This window comes from Nyctereutes procyonoides, unplaced genomic scaffold (assembly GCF_905146905.1).
Source record: "Nyctereutes procyonoides isolate TBG_1078 unplaced genomic scaffold, NYPRO_anot_genome, whole genome shotgun sequence".
In the NCBI taxonomy this organism is placed as follows: Eukaryota; Metazoa; Chordata; class Mammalia; order Carnivora; family Canidae; genus Nyctereutes; species Nyctereutes procyonoides.
In genome coordinates, this window is record NW_026575133.1 from 60,365,054 (window position 1) to 60,380,849 (window position 15,796).

Sequence of the window (15,796 nt, forward strand, 5' to 3'; positions counted from 1 at the left end):
AGGAAACGTCAAAAAGTCGGACGGTCGGCAGCTCTGCCTGCTGCAGCTTGAGGTGCGCGGAGTTCAGGGGGATCCTGTGCTGCTTTTGGCATTCTCGCTGCTGTTAGCTCCACCCGGCGGGAACGAGTAAAGTCTGAACCGGCTTCTCCATGGCCTGGGCATCAGTTCCTGGCTGAGCCATTTTCTTTTTTGACTAAAAGCCCCCGCCCAGAGGCCGATTCGTCGCGGCGGCGGTGGGGATCGCAGGTCGCTCAGGTACAAAATATTTCAGAGCTCTTGCCTCTCTTCTTCTGCATACTTTTACTTTTCTTCTCGGGAATAAAGACAACCGGTGCTTGCCAGTTGGCAGAAACTTGCCAACCAGCAAGACTTTGGGGCCAATGGCAGCGCAGAGCATTTTGAGTGACAGCTGCGGCGGCTTGTTAAAATGTGAGTCTGTACCAGGAGGCGGGAGTGGGTGTGTTCTTATGTTTCTAGGCCACTGGAGTAGAGGTTAACTTGGGACCCCAGGGAGTGTCCCAGCCTCGCTATGAAATAAAGCTGAGACATGGCAAAGGTTACTCTTTTCAAGCCCAAGTGCTGCTTTTCAAATAGAGTGTTTTCTTGATGCATATGCAGTTTTCGGTTCTTTGCTTACTTTTCAGTGATACGAATGCAAACACTTTTACTTAAGATCATGATGGCTTTGCCCGGTGCCTCAGATGTCACAATTTTGGCAGGTTCTTAATTTGTCTGTTTGTTTTCTTTGTGACCGGTCTCTACTCTCTTCCATGGCGGGTGTTCCGATTAAATATTATTACATGAAACTGCATAAGTTAGTCCCAATCCTCACTGATTTTATCTTTTTGTTTTTATTTTTAGGTTACGTAAGCAATTAGTCATTAAACAACGGAGTCTATTTAACAAGTTGAATTTTCATTTTTCAAGGATCCTAGATGTTTCCCTCCAAATCAATGTATCATGACTTTTATTACTACAGAGTGAAACTGATTTATGTTTTTCATTTCAGCTTTACTCCTCCCTTTTTAATATTTGCAGTATGGTGACCATATTTTTGAAACCATATTTTTAAGAAAATGGCGTACAAAATTGAGCAGATCTGAGAATGAAGAAATAATGTTATTGTTTTTCAAGTTGAATAGGAAACTTCCATTTTTTTTGCCAATTATTTTGATGATTTGTCTGATGAGATACTGTATTAGATATCTATTGCTGGGTAACAAATTACTCCAGAATTTAGCAGCTTAAAAAAATAAACATGGCTTATTATCTCACAGTTTCTGTGGGTTAGAAATTTAGTTACAGCTTAGTAGAGAGCCTCTGACTCAAGGTCTTTCATGAGTTTGTAGTCAACCTACAGTTGGACTGTGATCTCATCTGAAGGCTTCACTGAGGGGTAGGGTAGGAGGATCTGCTTCCAAGTGATTGATAGGCCTAGGTTCTCCACCACATGGGCTTTTCCCACAATATGGTAGCTGCTTTCCCACTGGATGAGCAATTGAATAGAGAGTACCCAAGACTGTCAATAGTGTTTTATAACCTAATCTCAGAAGTGATATCTCACCATTAGTGACATTTATTAGTAGTAAATCCAACGAAAAGTCAGTGTGGAGAGGATTTATATAAGGGCATGAATCCCAGGATGCAAGGATCTTTGAGGTCTATCCTCAAGACCACCTAACCCAGCCTGGCTGATAACTTTTAAGAGTGACTAGATAGGAATAACAGCAAAAAATGCATCCAAAAGAAGGGTAGTCAGACAAGGAAAAATGTCAACTTGTAAAGAAATAAGTTTGCAAGCATTATCTCTCTTTGAAAACAGCTATTTTCATTTTTTTGTCTTTTTTTCCCTACTAATTATCTAAAGATAAATCTAATAAATCTAGAGATTTTTCCTGGGAAATTCTGCCTCATGAGGGATGATGTACGTTTTGTGTTTTTAGGGTCTACATGAGCAGAGCGTATCACAACTGGAGATGGTGTATTCCTTACCCATTGCCATTTTATATGGTTGACATATCAAAACAAACATGAGCAAAAGTAGCTCTTAAGGAGAAAAGAGGTTAGGAAAAGCTAGAGGTAATACTTTTCTAGTATAGAAAGAATGCAAGTCTGTGGAAGTCTTTATGTTGTTGTGAGATCAAATAAAGATGGGAGAGGGATATCTTCAAAGTGTGTTTTTAGGTCTGTTTTTCAGCATTATTAATTGGGGTCAGGTACCACCTTCTATCAGCATTACCTGGCTGTCCATCACTAGCACAGCTTTTGTCAGTGAATCACATAACCTTCTTAAAAATTAAAGGTACAGCCTTTCAGTTTTCTAACATTATTTTGGCTGTGATCTACTGTAAAACTGTATATGCTGCTTCCAGGTTTGAAAGACGTTGTAAAGCTTTACCTGTTAGTAAAGTATTATTCTGGTTTATCTTTTATAACTTAAGTGCTTAACACCAGCCTAAATGTGTCAATTCTCAAATTATGAGTTAGGCTTTTAAATTGAGATTCCCAGAGTACCTGAGTGGTGCAGTCAGTTAAGTGTCTGCCTTCAGTTCAGGTCATGATCCCCAGATTCCCAGGATCAAGCCCTTGTCCTACTCCCTGCTCAGCAGGGAGTCTGCTTCTCCCTCTCCTTCTGCTCCCCGGTCTCTCCCCACCCAGCTCCCTCATGTTCTCCCTCACTCACTGTCTCTCTCTCTCTCTCAAATAAATAAATAAAATCTTTATTAAAAAAAATAGAGATGCCCTGTCAGGTTAACATATTTCATTTATATAGTAGGTTTCAACCAATTAATGGATGTGATATGATAGTTGGTGCAAATTTTTTTTTTGATAGCTGCAAAATTTTAAACAAATGCTTGAGAAAACACAGTTGAAACACTTCCATCCACCAATTACCTTATGGTAATAACTGCTTAGTAAGCTAAAAACATATCTTATAAGTTATTATATTAGTTTAATAGGGGATTTTTGTGTGTTTACTGTGCTTTTGTGTAGATTAAAAGATACTGGTTTTGCTTTTTTCACAATATAAAACCATTGAATTACCAAGAGATTATCATTTGATCACAGTGCATTGAAATTAGTTATTCAAATGTATGATTTTACAGTTTATTACTTAACCAAGTGCTATGTATTACTGTTCTTTCTACATTTTGATTCAAATTTGGAAACAGACTAATCCTTTGGCTGGCTTGTGATTAATGCGTCAATCGTTGATACTGAAGTGTATGAAATATACATCCAGCTCAAGTTGCTTTTTCATTATTTTACTATTTTAAAACAAGTTTAATGAAATATATCCACCTCCAGAAATTTATATTCTGTTACTTTTTTTCCTCATTTTGTTTTTCTGACAAATTTATTGACATACATTCTATAATAAAACTAATAAGTTGAATAAGTTCACATCATATGTGGGGCAAGTACTTTAGTGACATAGATATGATAAAAGATCTGTGGTTTCAAGTTTAGGCATTAGGTTTAGTCATCAACATTGGAGAAAAGAGAAAGAACAGAGATTTATACACACAAATAGGCCTCCATCACCTCTTTATTTATTTTTCTCATTTAATTTTTATAGAATTATAGAATTTTACAGCTAAAAGAGACCTTAGGGATTGATCATATGGCTCAACATCCTTGTTTTACAGGTGAGGAAATTGAGACATCAAAATTTAAGTGACTTTCCCAATATAGTTATATTTTCTCATCTCATTTCTGACTTCCCTTGTATTCAGGCTGCCCTCAATATTTTAATATCTCGTTTAATTTGTCTGGAAGCAATTCAGTAATTACGGTTTTTATTTTGCTTTGCTTTTTAATTCCTTAACTCTCATAGCAATGGCCATTTTGGTTAGTGAGCATGGAGTGTGGTGTGCCCCAAGGAGGTGAGTTGGGATATGCTGATATGGTAGTTGATGATTACAACGGGTTTAAGTAAATAGTGCAGTTAAGAAAGAAGCAGTGTAATTAACAATAATGCTGGTGAGAAGTATGATTGTTTTTACTTTAAAAGTTGAATTTGTTTCTTTACAAGTTGAGAAGTATGATAAATTTATTTAAAGTTTTATTTAAAGATTAAAACAGTGGAACATTTCTTGCAAAACAAGCCAAAAGAGTTAAATAAGGCTAAATTTCTCAGCTTTTTTGGTTACATTTAAATGACACATTTTAATTTTTACATTTGTTTACATGCCATTTGGTAACACTCACTATAGAATCAAATTAAATAACTGGAAAAAAGCTTCAGAAAGTAATATTGTAAGTCTTTTTGAATTAAAAAAAAAAAAAAGACTACAAATGGTATGCCTTTTAGTAACACAAACTGCTCTTGCAGGACCAGATCTTTAAATTTAATGAGTAGGGTTTTTTTTTTTTTTTTTATGTGTTTGAGGTACCTTGTGACCTCTTAGTACTTAGCTATTTCCCTTTTCTCCTTAGAAAAGACCTCCTTGTGGGCTTACCTTCCTTCTTTCTCTACAATTGTTGCCATTCAATTTTAAGGGTGTGATTGGTTATCATGTTTTTTTCTTCTCTCTTTTTTTCTCTTTTTTTTAAAAAAATTTCTCCACCTACTGTGTTCTAAACTACTTTGGTGGTCTGTTCTTTTGGAAGTAGAGAAATAAACACTGGGCTGCCCATTTGATTCTGAAGGTATTGTAGAAAATATTTTCTCACAGAATTTCTCATGTTCTTATGCCATTGAGTAATATCTCATGATATCATTTAAAGATTCTAGTTGTTACTTCCTAATTGAAAAATATTGAAAATTTCTAAAAGGATAAAAGTAAGTAAATTTCCTCATTTTTAAGTCTTAATAAAATTAGCATTTTAGAGATAACACTTCTGGTAGGCATCTTAGGTCTTTATTTGAGATAAGAAAAATCTTTTAAATTTCACTGTTTAAGAATTTAAATTCAGATGTTATAGAATTACTGAACAAAACTAATTTTTTATAATGAGTTATTTTAATTAGATTATTTTCTATGCCAATCATCATATACCGGTGATTTAACAGTGTTTGCTCAGGAAGAGACTTATGGAATTGACTTGCTTCAAATACAAGTATTTAAACAAGAATGCTTTTTTGATCCTCCAGGCTTGTTTCTATTCTTCCCATCTTCCATGTGTATTTTCTACTTAAATGATATTGTAAAACCATTCTCTATTAGACAGAGTTGTCTCCACAGCATGTGCTATTTGAATGTTTGGTGCCATGGAATTACTAAAAGTAATTGCAGTTACTTTTGTCTTATAGAATAGTATTTCATTTGATATTCAATTTGTTACCTAGAGACATTTTGATTAAAGTTGCTTAACGTTTTTACAGATAAGCTTTATGTTAGATACACCAACAGCTATTAATAGCTATCTTATGCTTTTGTGGAAATACTCTACTCTTGAAAAGAGAACAAGACATTAGAAAGATAGTCAAAAATACTATTTTGGAAACAGCCACGTACTAAATAGAAAAGTGTTATGGTTCTTATAAACTCTAATACATTGACTAATATAGTTGTTGGTGAGTAATTTACACCACCTTCTAGTTAGAAGTGTGCTATGTTATACCAGATTCATTTGTCTAAAACTTTTTTAAAATGAGAAAACTGCATCTAAAATCATGTCAGAGGGCAGCCCTGGTGGTCCAGTGGTTTAGTGCACCCTTCAGCTGAGGGTGTGATCTTGGAGACCCGGGATCGAGTCCCGCATCAGGCTCCCTGCATGGAACGTGTTTCTCCCTCTGCCTGTCTCTGCCTGTCTCTCTCTCTGTGTCTCTCATGAATAAATAAATAAAATCTTTAAAAATATAAAAAAATAATAAAATAAAATCATGTCAGAAATGTACTGCTGTTTCTTGGATTTTTGCATTAAGAAAAAAGTGAAGCAGGACCTACATACTGCTTTACCAATTAAAAGATGCTTTATATATGTTATCTTAGTTAAGACTTACAGCACTCCTGCCCTGTACAATACAGAGAAGTGATTTCCCTCATTTTATAGGAAATGGAAGCTCACAAACCTTGTTTGAAATATCTAAGGTCACACAGCATATGGCATAATTGGAGATGTAACTTTTAACTCATCTTTCCGAGTAATAATGTCAAGAAAACTTACGCATTTTTCTCAAGCAGACATCATACGCCTATATTCTCTAATCTCAGCATAATAAAACTAGAAATAAATTTTAAAAACCAAAGAGGCCTGAACATTTATTTTTTAAAAATAGGCTCATCCAAATAATTATTACATCAGTGCATAGTATTATTATTAATGTTGCTGTTATTTTAATAAAAACAAGGATACATAAGAATTTAGATTTAAACAAAACTTATTCTGATTTTAAAAATGTTTTTAGGGATCCCTGGGTGGCGCAGCGGTTTGGCGCTTGCCTTTGGCCCAGGGCGCGATCCTGGAGACCCGGGATCGAATCCCACGTCAGGCTCCCGGTGCATGGAGCCTGCTTCTCCCTCTGCCTATGTCTCTGCCTCTCTCTTTCTCTCACTGTGTGACTATCATAAATAAATAAAAATTTAAAAAAAAATAAAAAAAAATAAAAATGTTTTTAATACATAAAACCATTATTTGTATATATTAGAAATATTTGAAGAAATCCAATTTACATTAATTTATATACTTTGATTTTTAATGAAGCAAATTATACCAATTTTCTCTCTAATCTGTTTTTCATTTGCATTTTTATTAAATCGAGGAGGCACACAAATACCAATCCTTTAACATTTATATCTTTACCCAATTTTTTTAACCTTAGAAAGTTTTTTTTTATTTTGTTAAGATTTTATTTATTTATTTATGAGAGACACAGAAAGAGGCAGAGACATAGGCAGAGGGAGAAGCAGGCTCCATGCAGGGAGCCTGATGTGGTACTCCATCCCCAGTCTCCAGTATCAGGACCTGAGCCAAAGGCAGACGCTTAACTGCTGAGCCACCCAGGCGTCCCTCTTTACCCAATTATTGATATAGACTATATAAATAGTTAAAACATAGGATTGTGTCTTCAAGGATTTGTATTCCTTGATCATGTCTTCTTTTGACCTACATAGTAAATTTCATGGAGTCAGATAAAATTTCTAGGTTATAGATTTTAATAATTAGTCATATTTCCTGAAATCTAAAATAGTTACTCTTTGCCAAATGGCACTAGACTTGCTATATCCTTGGTCATTCTCTTTAGAGCAGGCATTAGTTTCTCTCTCTTATTTTTTAAAATGTTTTATGAAATTTTTAAAAGATTTATTTTATAGAGATAAAGCATGAGCGGGGAGGTGCAGAGAGAGGAGGGAAAGAAAACCTTGAGTAGACTCCCTGGTGAGCCTGAAGCCCTACTTGGTTAGGACCCTGATAATCATGACCTCAGTTGAAATCAAGAGTCAGCACTCAGCTGACTGAGCCACCCAGGAACCCTTGTTTTTTTTTTTGTTTTTGCTTTTGTTTTTGTTTTTTATTATATATATATATATATATATATATATATATATATATATATATAAAGCAGTTTATATTGAGGTATGATCCACATACCATAAAATTCACCCGTTTTAAGTGTACTATTTTGTCCCCCTTTTTTTGAGATAATGCTGGATGCACATGCAGTTGCAAGAAATATGCAGAGGCATCTCTTGTATTCTTTACCCAGTTTCCATGGATGGTAACATTTTACAAAACTGTAATATACAATCACAACCCAGGGATTGACATTGATACAGTCCATCTTTCTTATTCATATTCCCCCAGTTTTATTTTTACTCTCATGTATAAATGGGTGTATGAAATTCTGCACAGGTTCATGTATCTTGTACGATAGTCAAGATACTTAACAGCTCAATAGATTTTATGCCCTTGTATGATTATACCCACTTCCCTCCTGGGTAATGATGGTGAACATGTCACCACGTGCTTGTGTACCATTTGTTATATTCTCTTCAGTGAAATATCTGTTCATGTCTTTTGCCCCCTTTTTAATTGAATTGTTTGATTTTTTTTTTTTTTTTTACTGTTGAATTTTGAGAGTTTATGTATTCTAGATACTAGCCCTTTGTCAGGTGTGGTTTTCAAATATCTTATCAGTCTGTACATACCTTGTGTTTTCATCTGCTTCACATGATCTTTCAAAGAGCGAGTATTTGATTATAGAGGTACGCTTTGTCAGTTCTTACTTTTACGGATCATGCTTTTGATGTCAAGTATGAGAACTCTGCCTGGTCCTAGATCCTTAAGATTTCCTTCTATGAATTTTTTTAAAAAAGTCTTACAATTTTATGCTTTACATTTAAGTCCATGATACAATTTGAGTTAGCTTTTAAAAGATATGTGAAGTTTAAGTCGAGGTTCATCTAAGTCAGTATTTTATCATTGTTTACCATTTATCCCTTTGTTCACTCAACAAACGTTTACTGAGCACATTATAGATCTAAGGTACTGTTTGGTACTAGATTTATCCATGTAGCCTATTGTGTGGAATCGGTTCCTCATCTTAGGACTTAAAGTTAGTTCTTACTTTGCATGGTACCATGTTAACTGAAATGTGCATATTAGAGCTGTGGCCTTGCCTTGCATGGTCCCATGGTCACTATTAATAGTGCAATACTGTACAAAGCAAGGACTGCCTCTGTACAGGCATACCTCGGAGATATTGAGGGTTTGGTTCCAGACCACCACAATAAACTGAATATCACAATAAAGCAAATCGAATGAATTTTGTTTTCCCAATGCATATAAAAGTTAGGTTTATATGGTCATCTATTAAGTGTGCAACAGTATTATATCTAAAACTGTACATACCTTACTTAGAAAGGTAATTGCTAAAAGATGCTAACCGTCATCTGAGCTTCCAGAGAGTCATGCTCATTGATCAGAGACCACCATAACAAATACAATAATGAAAATGTTTGTATTGGACACAGATACAAAGTGAACAGATGCTGTTGGGAAAATGGCATTTATACATTTGCTTAATGCAAAGTTGCCACAAACCTTCAATTTGTTAAAAACTCATTATCTGTGAAGTGTAGTAAAGAAGAACACAATAAAAAAAGATATGTGTATATATATACATTTTTTAAAGTTTTATTTCTTTTAATAAATTAAATCCAATAAACTTGAAAAAAGCACAGTATGATAGGTGAGTTACAAAAGTATTGTTTTAATGAATATATTTGAGTAAATATTATTCTGTAATTAGTATGCTTAAAAATATGAATCTCAACAATTGTAACACTGATTTTAAAGATCTAAGAAATTAACATGCTATTCACAAAGCACTTTAAAATTCAAATTACTGGTGATTACTAGACATAGTAGAAATTTCCTCTTATTGACAGATTTATTTTGTGGTATTGCCAGAAGGAACTTTGATATGTTGAATCTTCCCATGAAGTCTTTAAGTTTTCATTTCTAGAAACAATGATCATGATTAAAGATGATGGTAGTACTTAGTGCCAAAAAGGTATCTGTTCAATCACTGACTGATGACTAAGTACTTGACCTTACTTGTCAAAATTTGTTTTTATATATAGTGTATCAGTCTAAGCAAAGTTAGCTGATGCTTCTTACATTATATATCTACTAGTTATTTTTTTCTCCTAGCAAAGGTAAATAGCATCTCTTCCAAATTTCACAGATCCTAAATTAATGAAATTTAGAAGCAGGACTATATAGGCTCAGGTAATTAAATCCAAAATAATCAGGTACACTCTGAAATGGAAGAAGCAATATAGGATAATAATTTAAAGAGGGTTGAGAGATAACTACAGAACTGTTATTGTAAATTACCTCCTGTGAGCTAGGTTCCCTGAAGTTAGCCCCTTTAAGTCCCATGGGATAAGAAGTATCTGTATTGAGGCACCTGGGTGCCTCAGTTAAACATCTGAATCAGTTAAACATCTGACTCTTGGTTTTAGCTCAGGTCATGATCCAGCCTCGTGTGGGGCTCTGCACTGGTCATAGAGCCTGCTTGAGATTCTTTCTCTCCCTCCCCTGCCCCCAAATATATAATTTTTTTAAAAAAAGAATTATCCATTATTTTACTGATGAGGAAAATGAAGACCACAAATATAGGTGAATCAGATTCTGTGTTGGAGTTTGAACCAGAATTTTTTTCACATCAAAACCTATGAGAAAAGCTGCAGCTGGGAACAACAATGGAGGTAATAAGCAGTTACAGAGAAAAAAGAGATGAGAGCCAGTAATGAAGAAACAGATGGTAGATTGCCTTTGCCATCTGTGAGCTCTAACAGTTCTAGGCATAAGATTTGGTGGTTAAGAACACAAATTCTTTGGATTCAGACCTAAGTCTAAGTCCTAAATTTTACGTTTACCAGCTATGAGATCTCAAGCAAAGTTACTTAACTTGGGTCACAGTTTCCTCAGCTATAAAATTAGAGTAATAATTTCTACCTATTAGAGTTGTTGTGAGGATTAAAATGAGATCATCTATAAAAGTTTTAAAAGTGCTTAGCACAGAGAGTATTAAATGGTGGTTTATAGTACAAAAACAGTATTATAGTTTAATATTTATATTACTAGATATTATATACTTAAAATTATGTACAGAAGGAAGAAACACAGCCAGAAATTCCAAGCCTTTAATATGAACACAAAAAGAATTAAAAGGGGTATTTTCAATTTTCTTTAAAAAAATTTTCTCTATCCTTTAAACATTTCTGTCAAAAATGGCAAAAATAATTCTTACTATTTTGATGTTTTCTTTGACAGGAGTCTCTTACTTCTCTTAAGCCATAGTGCTGGGCCTCTATTTCCTTAGTGATGGTTTTTAGTGTGTACAATACTAAACTAAACTAATTTTTAAACTGCATGCACATCAAACGAAGAATTTTTTCAAATTCACCTGGTTGAGTTCCACACGAGATTTCTGTTTACAGAAAAGTTGTAAGAATAATAAAAATAACTAGTATATGCTCTACCAGATTTATCAATTTGAAAATTTTCCAGCATAACTTTAGCACTCTCTCTATATAGAGATAGATATTACTATTTTTCTGAACCGTTTGAGACTAGGTTGTATATATTATTTTTTAACACTTCAGTGTGTTTCCTAAGAACAAGAATATCCTGTGATACAGCCACTGTATGGTTACCAATTTTTCCCATGATGATTCTAAATGATTCCTCTAACTCATTATTCCTTTAATCTTTATTAGTTGACATTTTACTATAAAGAACAGCTTTCGGGGATCCCTGGGTGGCGCAGCGGTTTGGCGCCTGCCTTTGGCCCAGGGCGCGATCCTGGAGACCCGGGATCGAGTCCCACGTCGGGCTCCGGGTGCATGGAGCCTGCTTCTCCCTCTGCCTATGTCTCTGCCTTGTCTCTGCCTCTCTCTCTCTGTATGACTATCATAAATAAATAATTAAAAAAAATTTAAAGAACAGCTTTCTTTTCTCCTTTACTTATTGATCATCAATGTAAATTTATGCATCCTTTTTTATGTGGATTATAATCTATTACTGTCCTTATTTTTATTTTGATGCTCAAATTGTCCTACGTTTGACTAATAGGAGCTTTTTCACATTAGTTCCTGACATTCCTTTTGACATTTTCCCATTGCTTTTGTTTCCATTTTTTTTAGGTCACTGGACATTCATAATCTACATTTAAGGAACATTGCCTTGGGATTTTCTTGGTAGCCCTTAAGGGGGTCCCATGTGGAGACTGGAAAGGTTGAAGTTGGAAGAAAGATATACCTTCTTGCCATATTTATATATTGTAGACCTTCAGTGGATTCCTTCTCTAAGCAAACTCTCAAATATGTAATATGTAGATTTATGCTTTATGATTGTGTTTATTAGATTAAGATTAAAATTAACTTTTGTCAAGAGTCACTGTATGAAATTAGGAAAAAATAGCCAAGTAATCATTGTGTAAATGCTTCAGCCACACTTTAAAGATTGAACAGTGGATCTTTGGGACCATAAAATACTCGATTTGTGGATGTATGCACCTGTATAGAGTTGGTGGTCCTTCCTTTGAGATGATTGGTTTGATAGCCATTATACTGGGCCACTTACAAACGTTAGAAGAGAAAGGGAGTCTTTCTCTAGGGTTCAGTCTTGAAACACTTTTTCATTCAACCTAGATAAGGGAAAGGGGTTGGAGTGTATGGCTAGACACTTGATACATGTATATTCATGGTCTGTTGTTCCATATTATTTCATTCAATATTCATGAAGATTGCAAAGGGGCTGGGTTTTTTTTTTCATTATTGTGTAAAGAAGGAAATGGTGACCCAATAATTCCTTGATTTTTCTTTCTCATTTTACTCTCAATTGTTTCCATAGTTACACTGTGTGTTGGACCCCCAAAAGCCTTTTGAGGTTCTGCAAGATAATAAGCCCCTGCTTAATTCTCTGCACTATTCCATATTGTCTTTCTCTCCTTCCTCTTCATGGCTTCAGTAGCAACCACTACTCCTCCCACTTCCAGGTTACAGAAATGTGTTTAAATGTTTTGTCCACTCAATAGCCTGTTTTCCTTCTCTTTTAGGTTTAAGTTTTCCCTTTTTTATTTATTTTCTCTCATTTTAATAGGAGAGAAAGGTGGTAAATATATGTGTTGAAACTTAAAATTTTAACAAGAAGCTAGGAGTTGACTATAAAAGATTTTTCCAAAAATGAGTTAGGATATTCTTTTATCTACTACTGTTTAATTGTTATCTCACAAATCATATTAATGAGATGGTACCCTACCATTTATATTTATCCTGGTCCTGGCTTAAGACCTATTCCTGAAACCATGCTAGCATGAATCAAAATAATATTAGAGTTTAGAATATTAAAATCAAGCTATGTGATACTGAAAGCTTATTTGGAAGGAAAAGCACCATATATGCATAATAACACTGGATGTAACATGCCTAAGATATTGTCAGGTAGAGATGAAACAAAATCATTTAGAGGTGATAGTGACTGCTCCATAAATGGACCTTTAGGTAAGCAAGCAGCTTTATTCACTCTTAGTGATAAAGTTTTTCAAAGACCTTATTTTTTAAAGATTTTATTTACTTATTTGAGAGAAAGAGAGAGAGAGAGAGAGAGAGAGAGAGCATGAGCAGGGGATGGGGAAGCAGACTCCCCACTAGCAGGGAGCCCAATGTGGGGCTCATCCCAGGACCCAGACCTTATGACCTGAGCCAAAGGCAGACCCTTAACCATCTGAGCCACCCAGGCACCTGACTTTATTTTTGAAAAATATTGGAATTTTCCTAAAGTCATGTTAATTTCCATTTATGTTATCCCAGCTACTTGTGCCATTGTAGCATAGGACTTTAGAAACACAAAGTTAAGTTTGAACTGTATAAGATAATAAAAATATGAAATTCATATATGTTAGGTTAAATTAATAAAATAGCTGTCTCTTTCAGCTAATGTGACATATTTATCCACAGTACTACTGAGTGTTCAAAGCTGCTCAGTTTGGTGTTACCCATACCATAACCAGTAGTACCAGGTTTTTGAGTCTTCTATCCATTTGAGAGGTTTGCATATGCATATACATATGAACATGAGTACATTTGCAAGTAGTACAGAATTGAACATAAATATTTGGACCTTACATGAAAACAGTATGTAATATCTCTGAGACATAAGGAGCATTACTTGACTACTGTATTAAAATGATCAAGATTATAGCCGTGTCTGCATAATTCCAGGAAAATAGAAATTATTAAATAATGTTCATTTGCATGTTTGGTCATTGTTTTATTTGAGATTCTTCATCCATTTTATTTATATATTTTTAAAGATTTTATTTATTTATTCATGAGAGACACAGAAAAAGGCAGAGACACAGGCAGAGGGAGAAGTAGGCTCCCCGCAGGGAGCCCAGGACAGGACTGGATCCCGGGATCCCGGGGTCACGCCCTGAGCCAAAGGCAGACACTCAGCCCCTGAGACACCCAGGCATCCCTCTTCATCCAATTTAAAAAAGAGTTTTGAGATTTATTTTGCATTAATCATTCTCTGTAAAAATGTACATTTGAACTTACTAATAAATAATATCTAAATCTTTGTTTATAGTTATCATATTATCATTCCTGAAAATTGCCTTGATTTTTTTTAAACCATAATTTTTTCTCTTCTCTGGAAGGAAGAATTTCAACTTTGAAATCTTGTATGGAATTTTTGTTAGCATAATTTCTCCTCTGTAACCTATGTAATTATGAAATTTTAATTTATTTCCATCAGGTGAGAAATAATGAAGCACTGTTCCTCACTTTGGAGACCAAAAGAAAATCGCTTTGGTTTCATTTTGAAGGTCCTTAGAATTTTATAAATCCTCTGAAAATGATAAACTTTTAAGTAAAATAAATTCAAATTTGGAGAAAAAGGCATGGGATATTTTAAATAGTATTAATTATAGTCGATCTTTATTTGCAGATTTTGTATTTGTGAATTTTCCTACTCAATAAAATTTATGTTTTTAATCCTGCAAATCAACACTCTCAGCACTTTCACAGTCATTTTCAGAAATGTACAGACCTGCAGAAAATTTGTGTCTTGACATGCCATTTCCAGCTAAGGTCAAATAAGGTGATTCTCCACTTTTTTGTTTTAGCTCTCATATTGTGTCCTTTTTGTGATCTTTTTAGTGGCACATTTTTTAATCTTTTGTGCTCTTTTGTTGATGATTTCATTGTTTAAAATGGCCCCCACATTTATTGCTAAAGCACTGTTTAGCCTTCCTAAGTGCAAGAAGGCTGTGATGGTGCTTTACAGAGAAAATGCCTATGTTAGATGAGCTCTGATCAGATTTGAGTTCAGTGTTAATAAATCAACAGTGTATATTAAAAGTGTCTTTTAATAGAAACACACATAAAACAAGCTTATATGTTCATCAGTTGGCAAAAAATGTAGCCAGAAGCATGTGGGAACCTAACCCCTCCATGTCTCCTAGGAACAATGGTTCATATTGGCTAATTTACTGTTTGCAGTGACTTTATAGAACATAACTACCATGAATTACAAGAAATGACCATATTTCTTTTATTTGTACATGAAATAGACTAACTGTGCTCTTGTAAGAGTATTGTTTCCTGGAAGTGTCTATATTCCTCAACCTGTTTTTTTTTTCCTCAGTCTGTTTTGAGTGAACAAATTATTAGCAGTGGTTTAATCGCAATCTATATTTGTACCAAAACTGTTTATTTCAAATACAAAAGTTTTTTTGTGTTTAATTTTTTTCAATTTGAAACTCTTTGTATATTCAGTGATTCCACTATGCAGCTTGATATTTTTTGGACTGATTTCCTGGCACAAATGACAGTCCTGTATCTTTTATGATGTATGTTTTAATGTTGAAAATCTTTATACTAAGATTTTATTAAAACTTTAATAAGTCATCTGAAAATTTTGTATTTTAAAGTCAGATTTTGATCAATTCAGTCCACACACCTATTTTCAAGAATTTTGAAATCATGTAAGACCCCAGCATGAAACTGTCATCATATTTTACATCTCTTTTAGAGGCAGATGTTGACACATTACTAATAACACAAAAATCTGTTTCATGCCATTGTTATTGGCTCTATCATAAGACATGCTGAGGTTTGAAATTTTTTGTAGAATATAACCAGGCTTTTTCACTTTTCAGGTTTGGGTCTGGTTAGTTGGTTGGTTGGTTGGTTGGTTTGGTCATCAATATAAAAATTGTATTTATGAGGAAAAGAATAACTATGGCTGAAATATGAACTAAAGGAGATGAAGAATTATGGGTATCAATATGAACAAATGAGTTTATTCAGTAGGCATAACATCTGGACAACTG

At 34.3% G+C, this 15,796-nt stretch overlaps 1 protein-coding gene across 1 annotated transcript in view; it reads left to right on the forward strand.

Moving 5' to 3' along the window:
• The first annotated feature begins 10 nt into the window (after positions 1-10).
• Positions 11-15,796, forward strand: part of FBXO8 (F-box protein 8) — a 46,829-nt gene continuing 31,043 nt past the window's right edge. Inside the window, exon 1 of the mRNA XM_055299933.1 lies at positions 11-255. The gene's annotated coding sequence lies outside the window, so the exon portion shown is untranslated. The remainder of the gene's footprint in view (positions 256-15,796) is intronic.